The 16,826-nt window shown below is 46.9% G+C and overlaps 1 protein-coding gene across 4 annotated transcripts in view; it reads left to right on the forward strand.

The window, feature by feature from the left end:
- STXBP6 (syntaxin binding protein 6) overlaps positions 1 to 16,826 on the forward strand; it is a 319,768-nt gene that overhangs the window by 45,424 nt on the left and 257,518 nt on the right. The window contains exon 1 of one of the 4 annotated variants that reach the window (XM_079912943.1): positions 537 to 555. The exons of the other annotated variants lie outside the window; for them this stretch is intronic. The gene's annotated coding sequence lies outside the window, so the exon portion shown is untranslated. Of the gene's footprint in view, positions 1 to 536; positions 556 to 16,826 lie in introns of those variants that run through there. 4 annotated transcript variants of the gene reach the window in all.

Raw genomic sequence — 16,826 nt, forward strand, 5'->3', positions numbered from 1 at the left:
GCCGCTGCGGGGCAGAGGGAGTAGGCAGGCGCCCAGGGAGATGCTTTCAAGTTGGCGAGCGACGGGAGAGGGGGCCGCGCGCTCGGGCGCAACTGCTTTGTGCGCGCCGAGAGGGACTCGGGTCCCTGGTTCTCCCCAAACCTGGGACCCGATGTGCGGGCAGGGCTGGGCAAGCCGCAGAGCCGAGCAGTTTCATCCGAGAAAGTTGAGGATGGAGCCCTTCTTTCCTCACTGTCCCCGCGGTAGGATAGCCCCGCGGGTGCCGCCCTGAGGCCCCCACTGTGGAGGAGCTGCGCCCCTGGGCTAAGTTCCTCCGCCCCCGGCTGAAATCCACGAATCACCCAGATCTTCGCTTCCCTGGCTGGCGTCTAGGAAAATCATTCCTGCCAAATCTGAGGTAGGCTGTCCGGGCGGGAATGGCTCCCTGCCTCCGGGACGCTTAGCTGGGCGACGCCCCCTTCTCAACCTAAGACGTGGCCAAGGGCGCCCGGTTCCGAGTTAGTGCTTACGGTGCGCACTGGAATGGAGCCTCACACACATGGCGGGGAACGTGGGGTAGGTGGATGGCCTGATTTTTCCTCTAGTCTTTTCTCAGCTTTACAACACCCCACCAACCCCACCCGGCTCATCTTCGCAGAGGACAGGACCTGGAGGGGAAGGCCAGGTGGAGAGTTTGGGTTGACATACCGTTCCTTAGGAGAGGATGCCTGGGCTGTATCTGGCTTGGGTTCCAGCCCCAGAACTTCATAACGAGCCCTCTCCCCTTTCGGTTATTCTTCCTCAGGGACCGGGTGGGAAGGAGTAGGGGCGGTGGGTCCACAAGAATGTCCACTTCGTCCCACCATCTCCTAAGAGTGCGTTCCAGGGGACCCCAGGACCCTGGAACTGGCGTTATGTGGATTACGAGAATGTGGAGGATGCTGACCGTTCTCCTAGCTCCACTTTTTTCACTTCTTGTTTTGAGTTTTGGGGTATTGCCTGCACACGAGTCAGAGCTGCTCTGTCATAACCGGGGGATGGTGGAGCTTCAGCCTGGCAGTGAGCCGCTGTTCACCTCCGAGGCTGCTAGTGGGAATTGGTCCAGAAATGATTATGCAGGCTAGAAATATGCCTCTTTTTTTTCCCCCCGTCTTTTGACTGAACACCTTGGCTGTTGGGTTTGTGTGTTAAGTTCTTAAAGGAGAACCCACACACTGCTCAAGTACTATGTTTTAGGGATCACCATTTCTGCTACATGTTCTTCTCTTTGCTTTTTTCCTGAGGGTGGGGGTGGGAATCTGCTTTGGGGCAGATTTCCAAATGTGGAAATCACCTGGTGTTGGTACACAGGTTCTAGAGTGAGATAGACCCGAGGTCAAGATTTAGGTTTACAGTCGGATTACTATGCTAACTGACAAATTGTTGGACACTATGAACTTCAGTTTTCTCTTCTGTCAAATGGGGATAATAGTGGCCTTATCTCCTTTCATTGCAGGGTTGTTGTGAGACCTGGGGGAGATAATGGGCATCAGAAGTGCTAAGAAAGCTTTAAAGCACCAATTGTGTTTTCCTGTGGCTGTGCTCTTTACTCAGTTTTTTTTTTTGAATTAACTACTTCTTTTAATTGTAACAAGCTGCCTGAATCTTCTCTCCTCCACCCACTCTTCACCAAAAGGTTTGGTTTCTCAGGGCTTTGGAAGTCGCTCTTTATCTTCTTTTTTCTCTTCCCTTAAATCCATCTCTTTTTTGATTTTAAGGGTTGAGGCTCCAGTCCTTGTATTTATCTGAAGGAAGCAGCGAGGTGTAGTTTAGGAGATGGGAGCGTGGTGGGGTGCGTCATCAATGTTCAGAATCCTGGGCCCCAGAACTGGCATGTTAACAACGCCCCAGTTTGAGATCCAAGGTTGATGAAGGAGTCAGCAGACTTGGGGCTGGAGCTCTGGCATGGTCTCTAATAGTGACCTTGAACTAGGGACTCAACCCTTCATCAGTGGAATCAGACTGAGCTTGAGGGCCAGTGCTGATCAGAGGCCAGAACAGGTGAGATGTCTCTCACTCAGTTAATAAGGGATTAATCAGGCTCCTGACCCCTCCCCCCCCAGGTGCTGCACCTTCCCTAATCCTAGGGTAGTGGTTCTCAAACTGGAGCATCAGAGTCCCCTGGAGGGCTTGTTAAATCACAGCTAGGTGGGCTGCATTGCCAGAGCCTCTGATTCTCTGTGTCTAGGGTGAGGGGAAGGGGGGGGGGGGGGTCCAAGAATTTGCATCTCTAACTAGTTCCAGGTGATGACAGTGCTGCTGGTCCAGTGACCATGCCTATAGAATCACTGACTTAGGGGGTGAGAGAGAGTAAGAGAGGTGAGGTTTGTTCAGAAACACCATTATTTTAATACCTCATGTGTGGAGACAAGGTTTCTTCAGGCCGTTTTAGGAACTTGCCTGAGGCATTTTCTATTTCTGATACCTGTGCCACTTCTCATTGTCCAGTGTAGATAATTCTGATTGCTTTTCAAATGAATGAATTTTACACAAAAGAAGTTCCCCCTTCTTTTCATACTGTAAAATACTTAGCCTCTGGTTTCCAGGACACTCTTGGATAGGCTGAGATTGGTGACCTTGATATTGATAAATCCAGCAACTACCCTATTTCCTTTCTTTGGGGATCTCAGACGTTTGTGGAGAGGAGGTTTCGAGAAGTTCTGGCAGCTTAAACCTTAAGATTGGAGAACAGGGGGCTTCCCTGGTGGCGCAGTGGTTGAGAGTCCGCCTGCCGATGCAGGGGACACGGGTTCGTGCCCTGGTCCGGGAAGATCCCACATGCCGCGGAGCGGCTAGGCCCGTGAGCCATGGCCGCTGAGCCTGCGCGTCCGGAGCCTGTGCTCCGCAACGGGAGAGGCCACAACAGTGAGAGGCCCGCGTACCGCAAAAAAAAACAAAAAAAGATTGGAGAACAGGTGAATCACTTATGAGCAAGATTAAAAAGAATTTGCAATGTGGTGTCTTCTCTGAAGGGACAGCTTTGGGGGAGGTGACAGATGTCCTGTGGTGGTCAGATCTGGTGAAGGCCTTCCATTCCTTCTAGAGGATGGTACTGTTGGCCGTAACTGAGGGAGACCCTCCATCACTGTCTGAGGGCTGGGAAGCCCAACGTTTTGGAGCAGCTGTGCAGTATCAGTGCTGCTCTGTGTAGCTGAGTTTATAATCGAGCACTGTTTGGGCACAACCCAACCTTAATCTCTTCCTTGCCCCCTAAGCTATGGTCCAGGGCTGACAGTTCACTGTGACTTAAGGTGGCCTAGGTTGTGGCCTTGAATTTTAGCTGCTTTGTATCAGAGAGGCTTCGGGAACCTGCTGGAGTCAGGAAGATTCCCGAGATGATATTCGAGGGCAGAAATAAGGTTTACGTAGCACCCAAGTGGACTGTGTGTCCAAGGGGCTCTTGTGTTGCTGTACCAAATGGAGTCCAGCTGACTGTCAGGCTTTATCTCAGCTTTCCATTTGTGCTTTGTTTTCGTTTTCAAGTGATTAGCACTAGAGAAACCTATCAGTAAATCAGAAACCTATTCAAAAACTCAAGTGTACCACTTAGTGTTCCAGCAGATAAATCTGCAAGGCCCATGCCTGTCTTCCTGACCGCAATCAGCCCTCAGTAGACACAACCTTCAGCTTGAAATTCTTTAGATGCACTAATCACTGATATAAATGGTTTCTCCTACTTAACACGAGTACAGAAAATTTCTATTTTAAAATTCTTTTCCATAACTTGATATTTATATTTTGGGTGTTACCCCTACTTTTTGCTGGGAGGATTTCTTCTCCAGGGTGGGGAAGCTTCTTTCCTTATCACTGTTATTCACTTTTTTCAGCACATGACCACTTGATATCTTGGCTCCCTTGGCTAAGTTTGTTGTGAGACAGTCATTTTGATAACTTTATTTCTCTTTGATCATCAGGGCTGTTACTGGGTCCTAGAGAGTCATGGTCAGTTCCTGGAAGGCTCTCTTCCTCAACTGTCCTAGAGGATTCTTTTAAAATAACACTCCGTTTATACTGCACTAGCTCATTTCTAAGATCCTTTTTTTTTTCTTTTCACATTTCATCATTTTCCAATTTCAAAAATCTAGATGGGTCTGAAAAGTTATGAACACATTTAATGTATGGTTTCTTTCTTCTCTTCCTGTAACCTGTTAACAGTGGCTTCCAATGAATGGCATCCTAAAACAAAGCAAGTTTGGTTCCTGACCTGGGTAGAAAATGTGGTTCCTGCTGTCCAGCTGATAGAATTGAGCAGTCATCCAATTAGCTCAGCAGTTCCCAGAGCACTGGGAAGAATACTGTTAGGTGGATGTTAATAGGTGTGGTCTTGTAAAGGTCAAATCAATTTGGAAGCACTGCCTGTTATTTTCCCCTGTCTCAGAGATTCTCGGTGTTCATCCTTGTATCAAAGACTCTGAGAAGGACTGCAGTTAACGATATCAACAACAAGAAACTTAGTTCTATTTATCTAACCAGACATTTCCCAGAGCATTTTGAGGTTATGTGTGTAGCTTCTAGGACTGCTTTACTGAATCAGCACATCCCAGCAGTTCTAATATATTATTTAACACCATCTATGGGTAGGGTGGTTTCACCTGGTCTATCTCTAAAATATAGGGGCATTCATAAGCTATGGATATTAATTGATGCATGGACTGTACAGGTGGTTACTGTTTATTTCAGAGTAGAGAGAAGCCATTTGAAGCTGTGGTGGCTGAGGAAGCCTATACGGATGGGCTAGACTATGAAAACTCTGGCAACGATGCGTAGCACTTCTGTAGAGAGGAGAAAGGGTGTTTTAGGTTGCTGGTGTTAGGGAGCAGAAGTGTGAAGTCGTACTTGCGCCTGCATATAAAAAAATACCTTTCAGAGCACATAAGACAAGCGATGTGCCTAGCACAGAGTGAGACTGTGTGAATCTGTGGCAGTGGTCAAAGAACCTGTCGTCAAGTTCTTTCTTGATTCTGTGAATTCACTGAAGTAGCAGATGAGTTCTCGTGACCACAGGAGAGCTCATTGTGGATAAAGGGGGGCACAGCACCCAGGCTGAAAGCAAGGAGGGGTGCATGGGACAGAAAGGGAGAGAGAAAGTGTTCCCAGGCTTTCAGAGGGTAGTGGTTCCAGGTGCAGAGGGATTAATTCAAATGTATGTCCAGCTGAAGAATATTGGATATTTGGGGGAAGAGCTTTTCAGGAAGAGGGGAACTTGACTGGAGTTTCAAAAATAAGCAAGAACTCTTATAACTCAACAATAAAAAGGCAAATAACCCAATTTATAAAGGAGCCAAGGGGCTTCCCTGGTGGTGCAGTGGTTAAGAATCCACCTGCCAGGGGACACGGGTTTGAGCCCTGGTCTGGGAAGATTCCACATGCTGCGGAGCAACTAAGCCCGTGTGCCACAACTACTGAGCCTGCGCTCTAGAGCCCGTGAGCCACAACTACTGAGCCTGCGTGCCACAGCTACTGAAGCCCGAGCGCCTAGAGCCCGTGCTCTGCAACAAGAGAAGCCACTGCAGTGAGAAGCCCGCGCACCGCAACGAAGAGTAGCTCCCGCTCACTGCAACTAGAGAAAGCCTGCGCGCAGCAACGAAGACCCAATGCAGCCAAAAATACACAAATGAAATAAATAAATTTATTAAAAAAGGGGCCAAGGATTTAAATATACATTTGTTTTTTCAGGTAAGATAAACAAATGGCCAATAAGGGGATGAAAAGATGCTCAACATTATTAGTCCTTGGGGAAATACAAATCAAAACCTCGGTGAGGTACCACTTCACACCCATCAGGATGGCTTTGATCAAAAAGATGTATAATAACAAATGTTGGTGAGGATGTGGAAAAATCAGAACCCTCCTACATTACATTGTTGATGGGAATGGAAAATAGTGCAGCTGCTTTGGAAAACAGGCAGTTCCTCCTCAAAATGTTAAACATCAGGGTAGCCCATGACCAATTCCACTTTTTGGCAAATCCAAAAAGTTACATTAGCGGTTGCCAAGAGCTGGGGGGCAGGGCAAGAAGAATGGGAGGGCCTGTTGATGGACATGGGGTTTCTTTTGGGGGTGATGAAAATATTCTGGAATGGTTGCACAACTTTATGAATACATTAAAACATTGTGAATACATTAAAACTACTAAATTGTACACTTTAAAAGGGTGACTTTTATAGTGAATATCTCAACTAAAAGAAAAACAGTAAGAATGCCACTGGGGGTAGAGTGAAAGGAGAATAATAAGAAAAACGTGGAGAGAGAGATGCAGGAATAGGCTATCAGTTTCAGGGCAAATTTTCTGCTCTTGGGTAAAAAAAAAGGTAACTAGATAATTCCTTTCTCCTTGTTTGTCTTTGGATCTTTTAGGATTTTTCTGTTACTCTTTCATCCCAAAGTCCTTCCTCTGAATTAAGAGGGTCGTGTGCCAAGTTGCTTCTGAGTCAGTGGAATCGTTTTCATGGCAAATACCCTGTGACCTTCGGAGAGGAGTGTGTTTCTGGGCTTTGCTCTGGGGACTAACTCCATATTTAGGCTTCGTTGCTGTGATCCACTAGAGGGCAGTGGGCAGGGCTGACCGGACAGCTTATGTTTAGCTTCTCCCTTAAGATTTGACTGTGGTAGACGTTTTAGCATCATCTTCTAAGTTGTTAGTGGAACTGTGTCAACACTGTCCTTAAAAAAAAATCTCTGGGGTTTCCCTGGTGGCGCAGTGGTTAAGAGTCCGCCTGCCGATGCAGGGGACACGGGTTCGTGCCCCGGTCCGGGAAGATCCCACATGCCGCGGGGCGGCTGCGCCCGTGAGCCATGGCTGCTGAGCCTGCGCGTCCGGAGCCTATGCTCCGCAACGGGAGAGGCCACAACATTCAGAGGCCCGCGTACCAAAAAAAAAAAAAAAAAAAAAGTCTCTGTATTAAACAGGATTCATGTGGTACTTGGCACTACACGAGCATCGGTGTATTTGGGTGCAAGAGTCATGATGCTAAATGAGGTTAAACGCCACTGGAACAGTTGTTCCCTTGGTAGAGACTTTCTACTCCCTTTAACAGTGTAGTGTAGCCTAGCTGTGCTTCTCCAACTCGTGGACAAGAGCACTTGGGGATCTTGTTAAGGTGCTGATTCTGATTCAGTAGGGGTTGGGGTCTGGGATTCTGCACTTATAACAAACTCCCACTGATGCATGTGCTGCCAGTCCACGGATCATTCTGTGAGTAGAAGCTAATACAGTGTGAAGATGGCAATGGCGTGGGACAGAGCTGAATGTGAAATGTGGCTCCACCATTGATTTGTTGTGGGAACTCGGGTGGGGTAGTTAACACCTGAGCCATGGTTTTCTTATCTGTAAGATCAGAGGGAGACCTAGCTTGTAGACAAGTACCTAATATGATGCACCTGGAATGTTTAATGTTCTTTGCCTTCTCGTCCCACAAGGGCTAAGAATCCCACTGTTAGGACTAAGGAAAAAGTATATGGAAGAAAGTCAAGAGCTTCGAAAAGTTTTCTGATTTGTGTGGGTGAGGTTGGGGTAGGGGGAGAGGCTGTAGGGGAGAAGGGCATGAATCATCCTCAGAACAATGTAAATTTGCATATTGATTCTTAAATTACCATAGTTTTGGTAAAGTCACAGAGCTAGTCTCAGCTGAGTCTGGCTGACTTTCAGTCAAGGTGTTGGGTCTTTTTCTTTTTAATTTATTTTATTTATTATTATTGGCTGTGTTGGGTCTTCGTTGCTGCACACGGGCTTTCTCTAGTTGTGGCGAGCGGGGGCTACTCTTCGTTGCAGTGGCTTCTCTTGTTGGGGAGCACGGGCTCTAGGCACACGGGCTTCAGTAGTTGTGGCACGTGGGCTCAGTTGCTCCGTGGCACGTGGGATCTTCCCGGACCAGGGCTCGAACCCGTGTCCCCTGCACGGGCAGGCAGATTCTTAACCACTGCATCACCAGGGAAGTCCAAGGTGTTGGGTCTTGAATCTGCTATCATGGAGTTGGTTTCTTTTTGACCAGAAAGGCAGCCCTGAGCTGCTCAGTTGGTGCTAAGTTTCCTTCGTGTGGTGGTCTCAGCCCATCCTTGCCTGGCTGCCTTCCCCCCATCACTTACTGATTTTCATCTCTTATGCAGACGGGAGGCGATAAAGCGACCTAAAATGCACACCGTTGAGTTTCATTCACAGCGGGAGTGAACGTTTCTTGGGATTAGGTTGAAAATATTCGCTTCATTGTTGGCTGTAGAAAATCTGGGCATTTCATTAGTTTACCTTCGGTGAGTCTATTCAACTCTGGAAAGGTTTGGTTGAATTAGGTGAATGGGAAACAATGGAAGAGGAAGAATTGGGAGCTAAATCCTGGCACCTGGACCCTGGGTCACTGCCTTCACCAAGCCTCAGTTTCCTCTGCTGTTATTTGGGACCAGTTCCTGCTGGCCGGCCTGCCTCATGGGCTTGGTTTGAGGCTCAAATGAATAGCACCTGTGAGGGCACCCTAAGATGACGGGCCTCTGTAAAGTGTGGACCATCCCTCAGCACTGCCGGCTCAGGCGAGGGCATTGTCTCAGGGTTACGGTGGCCTGTTAGCTTTTGTTCTCTTTCTGTCTCCTTTGTCGTCATCCAAAGTGGGAGGAGATAAGAGATTGTGTTTTGTTTCAGTGAAGTTGATGGCTCCTTTTCATTTTCCCCTGGGGAAGAAATTACACCCAGTTTGTAAGATTTGAACAAAGCCTCAAGTGCAGTGAATCAAACGAGTTTCCAGTCTTCACAGCCTGAAATTCACTGCTTTCCTAAGGATGGTAATTTTGCCCTATTTCACCTCGTTGGACTGTTTTGTGGATTGGCAGGTGTGGGCCTTTAGTGCCCAATGGCTCTGAAGAAAAGGGCCGCTTTGTTACAGAGCCGGGGCTAAGCATTTAAACCCAGGCTGTGCCAACATTAGTAATCAAAGAGAGGATATCAGAGTTGAAGCCGAATACACTAGGCCTCACCGGCACAGCACTGTCCTTCCCGACGGTGCAAGTGGGAATGATCTCAGGTGAGTGAATACATGTGTGACCCTGTAACCACCTTTCATAACCACTGTTGGTCAGAGAGGGTGTATGTCAGTGCTGGTCTTTGTTTTTCGACTTCCTAGGAATATGTCACCTCACACAGTCCAAGGTGACAGCCAGCAGTATCTAGTGGTTGAGAAGCTAATATTATTCCTGAAGAATTTAATCGACCCTATCATTAAGTAGCAATAAGGAGCTGGGTGTAGAAAGCTGGGTGTCCCTGAAGTAAGTCCTTTTAAAATTAAATCCTTATGCAACTGTAACAGTAGTTTAAAAAATAAGTTGAAGGTAGAAATTTGGTGCTTATATAAAGAGCTCAGTGCTGATAAAGTGGACATTTCTCCCAGTTTCATCCACTGGAAAGTGAGACTTTCTCCTTTTAATCAGATCCTTTTCTGACCTTGCCAACCACACACTCGCTGGTCTATCTGGTGGTTGACTTTTGAAAATGGAACAGAGAATGCTGAACTCAGAAATCTTGTTTATGAACAGCCTTGCTTTCAACCCCCCCCACCCCAGACTGTGAACTCCTCCAGAGACTGGGATCTGTGTGTGTGTCTGGCATGTAGGAGAGAATCAATAAAAATATGTTGAGCTGGACAGCTGCTTTCTCCTGGGATTCCCCCTTCCTGTCTATTAATTTTTCTGTTCATATATTATTTGAATAATGTTTCCCTAGAGGTGATTAGGTGCTTCCATAGTACATGGTTCTAAGCACTTTACAGATACTGATTCCTTTCATCCTCCCAACAACTCTCAGAGGTAGGTACTATTACTTATCCCTATTTTACAGTTCAAAAAACAGGCATGGAGAGGTCATGTTGATACCAGCCAGGGTTCTTGGCCTTCGTTAATCAATAGAAATTGATAAGAGGCCAGAAAAGAAATTCAGGTAAGGCTTTACTGGGGCCCCTGCTGCAACGGGGGGGAGAGAAAACAAGTAACAGTTTCCCTTGTTCACTCCCCAAGGGGGAGACGAGCTGGTTCCTTACATGGCATGAGGGTTGGGCAGGAGGGGGGCTTAGGAGGTCTGCCCACCCCTTTGGTGGTGTTGAGTGCAGGGGGCATGCGCAGTATCCTATTTCTGCTCCTCCCACCCTGTTTTTCCTCCAGGCTCTTCAGAAGTGGCGCTTGGGTCTTTGGTCTTTTTGTATCTTGTCCATAATTTGCCGCGACTGTGCTTTCGTGTAGTTATTTTTAGTCCCTTATAGTTTCTTTGCATTTTGTTGCTCAAGGAGGTGTTTGTCCAGGTGCCAGCACTGCAGCAAAGGGTCCCGGGTCCCAGCCTGTCTCAACGCGACTTGTGTAAGACCCCAATGCTGCCGCGTAGAGAGCTGCAGGTGAACCAGGTGCCCCAGTTTCAGGGTTCCTGCTCTCATGGACAAGACAAGCCTGGCTAAGCTTCAGTAGACACCCCTCTCCTGCCTGCTCCGTGTTCCAATATTACCTTTCTCCCCACCCCCACCCCCGTCCCACCCCGGCTTTCCTGAGCGCTGCAGAGAAATGAGGGCAGGCACACCTTTTCCGTCTTCCTTCTCCCCGCCTCCTTTGTCCTCTGCCCTTTTCTGCCCACTCCCAAGTTCCAGGAAAATGTGACCCTGGATTTGGAAAACAGGTACAGCACCATGGCCCATTCGTCTGGGCCCCGCCTTGCGGGGAGGCCGTTCACAGAGGGGTTGTTAGAATGAACTCCACTACCTGGGTGAGGCTGTGACCTCCAGCTCTGGGCCTCTCAGTTTGTCAGGTGACAGGCAGTGTGACCTAGGTCAGTGCCTCTCAGACCTTTAAGTGCAGGTGAATCTCCTGGGCGTCCTGTTAAGGCACAGATTCTGATTCACTGGGACCGAGGTGGGGGGGCCTGGGATTCTTCTCACAGGCTTCCAGGAATGTTGAGGCTGCTTGTCCTTGACCCAGGGCTCTAAAGGAGCCCTGAGTCTGTGCGAGGTCAAACCTGCTATTCCAAGCACTGAATAGCTGAACAGGCCTGAACAGGCCTGATTCCTAACCCAGGGCCCAGAGGAAACTTAAGACATCTAGGGAGAGACCCACCAAGATTGGAAGTCTCATGAAGGCAGAGGCTTGAGACAGAATGAGAACGTAACTGAGAGTAAAGGAAAGTTGATGTTCCGAAAGGAAGCATGCGCATCATCTTCAAACGTGGCCTGAAAAGTGCTCTCTTTATGATGGAAAGCTTACTACAGAGTGGCTCTAGGGATCCAGCAGAGAGAATACAAAGTGCAATAACTCCTGTTTGAGTTGATATGAAATTTCACAAAGAACCTATGCTACTGGCCCCTAAAACTCTTGAAAGTAACCCCCCCGAAGCTCCTCAGAATCTCCCTGAGTCTCCCCAGGTTCTGCCTGCTTTCCAGCTGCATCTGCTATGGTAGGTGCCACAGTCCTAGGAACCAATGTTGGGATACCAGTGGGACAGATACGAAGTGCTCTCCTATCTCATCTGAGTCTCCTAATTACCCAGCTGTTTTTGATTGATGAGTCGTGAGACTCAGGGAGTCAAACTCCCTGGGAGCCACAGGCTCACAAGGGAGGGAGCTGGGAGCAGGCACGGCGAGGCAGTGTGGCCTGATGTCTCTTGCTCTCCTTACCCGACCTGACTGCTTAATTAAATCAGTTTGCCCTGTTTGGCTTTGCAAGGAGGAGGCATCCAGGTGGGTTTGCTTTTTAAAGAAAATGACTTTTTTGAAGGTTAACTTAACGTAGAAACAGGCAGAGATTCCATGGGTGCGGTGTAGTGAATTTCTGTTCCAAGAGCACACCCATTTATTCTTAACACAGCTCAAGAGAGGAAGAGCCACCAGCACCCTGGAATCTCTCCTCCGGTGCGTCCCCTCCCGTTACTTCCTCCTCCATGGTACCGCTGTCCTGACTTCTAAGACTGTAGATCACCTCTGCCTGTTTTTGAGTTTTCCGTAAATACGCTGGTCCTTTTGTATTCTTTTATGTCTAACTTCTTTTCCTCAACATTGTAAGATTCATCCATGTTGTGCATGCAGCAGTAGCTGGATTATGTTCCATCGTATAAATACACTGCAATTACTGATTATGGACATTGGAATTGTTGCCCGTTTTTGGCTCTTACGAATAATGCTGCTGTGAACATCCATGTGTATATGTTTTTGGTGGTGCCCATAGGTATGCATCTCTGGTGTGTGTGTATGTGGGTGTTTCTGTAATGCCTGGTTCCTTTGATGTGACTATGTTTGCCTTTAGTAGATAACGCCAAAGAGTTTTCCAATGTGGCCATTCCAATTTATAGTCCCATCTGGTGTGAGTGAGCGTTCCATTACTCCACGTTCTTGCCAATACTTACTTTGATAGGTCATTTGTTTTTTCAATTTTATTTATTTATTTATTTTTGGCTGTGTTGGGTCTTCGTTTCTGTGCGAGGGCTTTCTCTAGTTGTGGCGAGCGGGGGCCACTCTTCATCGCGGTGCGCGGGCCTCTCACTGTCGCGGCCTCTTGTTGCGGAGCACAAGCTCCAGACGCGCAGGCTCAGTAGTTGTGGCTCACAGGCCTAGTTGCTCCGCGGCATGTGGGATCTTCCCAGACCAGGGCTCGAACCCGTGTCCCCTGCATTGGCAGGCAGATCCTCAACCACGGTGCCACCAGGGAAGCCCCTGATAGGTCATTTTAATCTTAGCCTTTCTGATGTGGTATAGAGGGCTCTCATTATGATTTTCACTTGCATTTCTCTTATCACCATTGGAAGCTTAGTGTCTTTGCCTGTATATTTGGCATTTGGATATCTGCTTTTGTGAAGTGCCTGTTCAAGTCCCTTGCCTATTTTTCAATTGTGTTGTTTGTTTCACTTTTAAAAACAAAATGAAAACATCTATGAAAAATCCTTGAAATCTATAGTGATGGGAATCACCTGTGAGTGAGATCGGATTATATTCTCAGAGGTAATTTCTGGAGATCCCCTCCTGCAGGAGGCCCAGCAGGCTGAGGATAGGCAGAGGCATAAAACCCTTAGCAGGGAACTTGCTGCCAAGTTGAGGAGCCCCGGGCTCTGTGGCTCAGGGCAATTGTCAAGTTGTGAGATCACCTGAAAGCTTGAAAGCACTTCACTTCTAAATGTTTGCCTTTTACAGACCGTCACTCTGGAAGATTGTAGACCAACTCCAAAAGTATTGCTGAAAACATTTTTGGAATTGCTTTGAGTATATTGTTTTGGATATTTTTAGTTGCTTTCAAAATGCCCTTTGAGAATGTATTTGATTTGGGGAAACAGCAGCAGACCTCTCAGAACCCAGCCCAGTGAATAAGGAGGGTGCTTCATGGGTGACTTAAAAAACAAAACATTATTTGTAAGGCTTGCCTGTAGGGGGAGGGAAGGTGAGCAGGAAGGAGGAAAGCACTGCGCTCAATGCCTGAGTTTCCTGATCTCTTTTCATCTTTATAGTAACCTATGAAGTACTAACTGTTGTGAGTATTCCTACTTTGTAGATGAAAAGTCAGACTTAGAAAGGGAAAGACAGCGTGATTGAGGAGTCAAACCTAGCTCTGTCTTACTTGAGGGCCACTAGTACCCTTTCCTTTTCCCCACCCTGCCTCGCCTCTGATGAGTGTTAGAGGAATCAAAATTGTTGCAGCCAGAACACCGTGTGCTGATGGCGAAGGTCTGGTTTCCACCCTGTCCTGTTATAGACCCTGGGATCTGGGTGGGTCCTCTTCCTGGTGGGGGTTGGGAGAGGAGAGGAGAACTCAGGCTTCAGGGCACTCATTTCCAAACACGATTCCTGGGCTTCCCTGGTGGCGCAGTGGTTAAGAATCCGCCTGCCAATGCAGGGGACACAGGTTCGAGCCTTGGTCCAGGAAGACCCCACATGCTGTGGAGCAACTAAGCCCATGCGCCGCAACTACTGAGCTGCGCTCTGGAGCCCACGAACCACAACTACTGAAGCCCACGTGCCACAACTACTGAAGCCCTTGCACCTAGAGCCCGTGCTCTGCAACAAGAGAAGCCACTGCAGTGAGAAGCCCGCGCACCGCAACGAAGAGTAGCCCCCGCTCACCACTACTAGAGGAAGCCCGCGTGCAGCAAGGAAGACCCAACGCAGCCACAAGTAAATAAATAAAAAATTAAAAAATTTATAAAAAACCCCCCACGATTCCTGTGGCTCCTGCTGTTTAGGGGAGCAGCTGAGGGCCTTTCAGTATCCTGGCCCATGTCCTGCCCAGGATAGTCTGACCTGTAGGCTTTACTTTGCTCTTCCTTTTTTTTTTTTTTTCTCACGGTACGCGGGCCTCTCACTGCTGTGGCCTCTCCCGTTGCGGAGCACAGGCTCCAGACGCGCAGGCTCAGCTGCCATGGCGCACGGGCCCAGCCGCTCCGCAGCATGTGGGATCTTTCCGTTCGTGTCCCCCGCATTGGCAGGCGGACTCTCAACCATAGCGCCTCCAGGGAAGCCCTGCTCTTCCTTTTAAGTGGCTGGCAAGCCACCCAGGAAATACTCTAGGATGTGTTCATGAATATTGTCACTGTTGGAAACTTTATTCTATGTAGAGAGTCTTTCTCCAGATGAGCACTTACAGAAAATCTGACCAGAAGAGGCAGAATGTTGCTGAATTCTTTAATATTCATTCATTCCTGATCTTAAGGGAAAAATCACCCATTAGTTTTCTCTGAAACAGAGTGGGTTAATGGCTTTCGGTGTGTAATGAAGACCTTCAGAAATGATTCCTGAAAAGAGTGTCCTGGGTGGATTGCTTTCAGATAGACCCTGGGGAATCCAGCCGGCCCTGAGATGTGAAGGGCCCGGGAGAGACACAAAAATACACTTGGCCATCGCAGAGGCTTGTTCTCACCCTTCCTGTCTCATGGACCCCAACAAGCTGACCCCCTTCCACTGAGCTTTGGAATGTTGTCTCAAAGTTGAGTACCCAGAACGTAGAAACTACAACCTATTTTTCTGTCTCAAAGCAGTAAAGAAGCCTCTGGACTTCTTTTGAGACTGCACAGTAGAATGGTTTCTTCGTTTGATGGTTTCTTTATTCTTAGCACCTTAGATCCTGCGTAGCCTTGCTTTTCGGGGCAAAGCTCTGGGCTGTGGGTAATCAGATAACCAAACCATTTCCTAAACAAATTAGAATTTGATTTCATTCATAGTCACACAGCTTTCCCTAGATAAAATGAGGCATCTGAGAAAAAAAAATGTGAGGAAATTTTAATGAAAACTTCTCCTGGTAAGATACTCATTTTCCTATCACATTTAATTCCTGTAGAGTATTCTAGAGCAGGTGTGAAGAGCCAGGTGTTGCCCTCGTCCCCCAGTGACTGTGGATACCTGATGCAGCATCTTTACCTGTTTCCTAGCAGATTATATGATCCCATGCATGTGTGCAGGTTGAACACCTCAGATTTGAACTTGGCTGGGGGACATGGGAACTTATTCACTTCCTGCCAAAAGAAAGAAACTTACAAGTAGTGCTTTGTGTTTTGAATTTTACAGTGCGCTGAGTAAACACAAGTTATGCATTGTGATGGGAGGGGTAAAAAGGTCTGCCACGTCTTTATTTTTTGAGTGGGTGTAACTAAATGACTAGGTCCTGGATGTGTTACTAAGATGTAGGTCACAGTCTCCGGCAGAGCGACAGTAAACATTTCTCACCTGTGTTATCTTACAGCTGCAGGTGTCTAAAGTTCTTTTTATCCTAAAATGTTTTCCTCAAAGGTTTTTTGTTTTGATTTGTTTTAATAAGCCTCTTGCTTTGGGAATAAGGAACTCACTTCAGTGAATACCTAAGGCTTTCTTAATTCCCTTATGTTACAGATGAGGACACCAGGGCTGTACAGTTCTACCATGAATCAGTAGTAAACCAAGGACTCTTTAATTCCAGGCTTTTGTTTCTCAGCTCACTGTGATTTTCTAGAACTGTAAAATATTCCTAAGATTCTTTGTTTTAAAATCTAGCTTTCAGTTTAAGGTCATTGTCTCTTAGCAGTTGTTTCCTTGCTTTATGGTAACCAAAGCTTTAAAATGATCCAGTACAAGGGGAGAACCAAGCCATGACTTTCTCTTGTTCTAAAATTAATATAAAAATGTATAGCTGTATAAATAATATTTACTGAATTTGACACTATTATTTGTATGTATGAATAAATAATTTTGAAGTATACCAATATTTTATGGCTGATCTGGTCAAATTTCCACTTGGAGGAGACTGTATCTGTGTTGAAACACACCGTCCTTTCTCTATTATCTTGGCCTTTGTGAAGGATGAATCCTTGGACTCATGATTTTTCACCCTGAGTTTGTGTAGGAAATCAGGATGTGTCTAATTATCATATAGGGCGTCAGAAAATTCTCATAACAGTTCATTTAAATTCACTTAAATTAAAAATAAAGAACACATTATATAGCAACAGAGGTTTTTTTTTTTTTTTTTCTTTTAAAGAGGAGATCGGACTCCGTGAATCAGATGAGCACTTTCAGAACTCATGGGGATTACTGCTTTAAAGGCCCAGGAGGAGTAGATAAGAACCCGTCAGCTCTGTCAGTCCTCACTGTGCCCTGGTATATTGATGCTCTCTGTGACTGTTGATCTATGACCTATTTCTCTCTAAAAGCTGTCTATTTAAAATCAGTTCTCTCTTCTTCTGCCCAGCTCAGTGAGCATGTCTTTTTTTCTGTGCTGCTCTTGGAGCTGACCCTCAGGATGGAGAACCTTTGACAGAATAGCATCTTATCCTCAACTCAAGGTCTCAAAGTCATGATTAACTGGCAGATACTGGCTTCAAGAAAAAAAAAACAAACACACCA

This window comes from Stenella coeruleoalba, assembly GCF_951394435.1.
Source record: "Stenella coeruleoalba genome assembly, chromosome: 2".
NCBI lineage: Eukaryota > Metazoa > Chordata > Mammalia > Artiodactyla > Delphinidae > Stenella > Stenella coeruleoalba.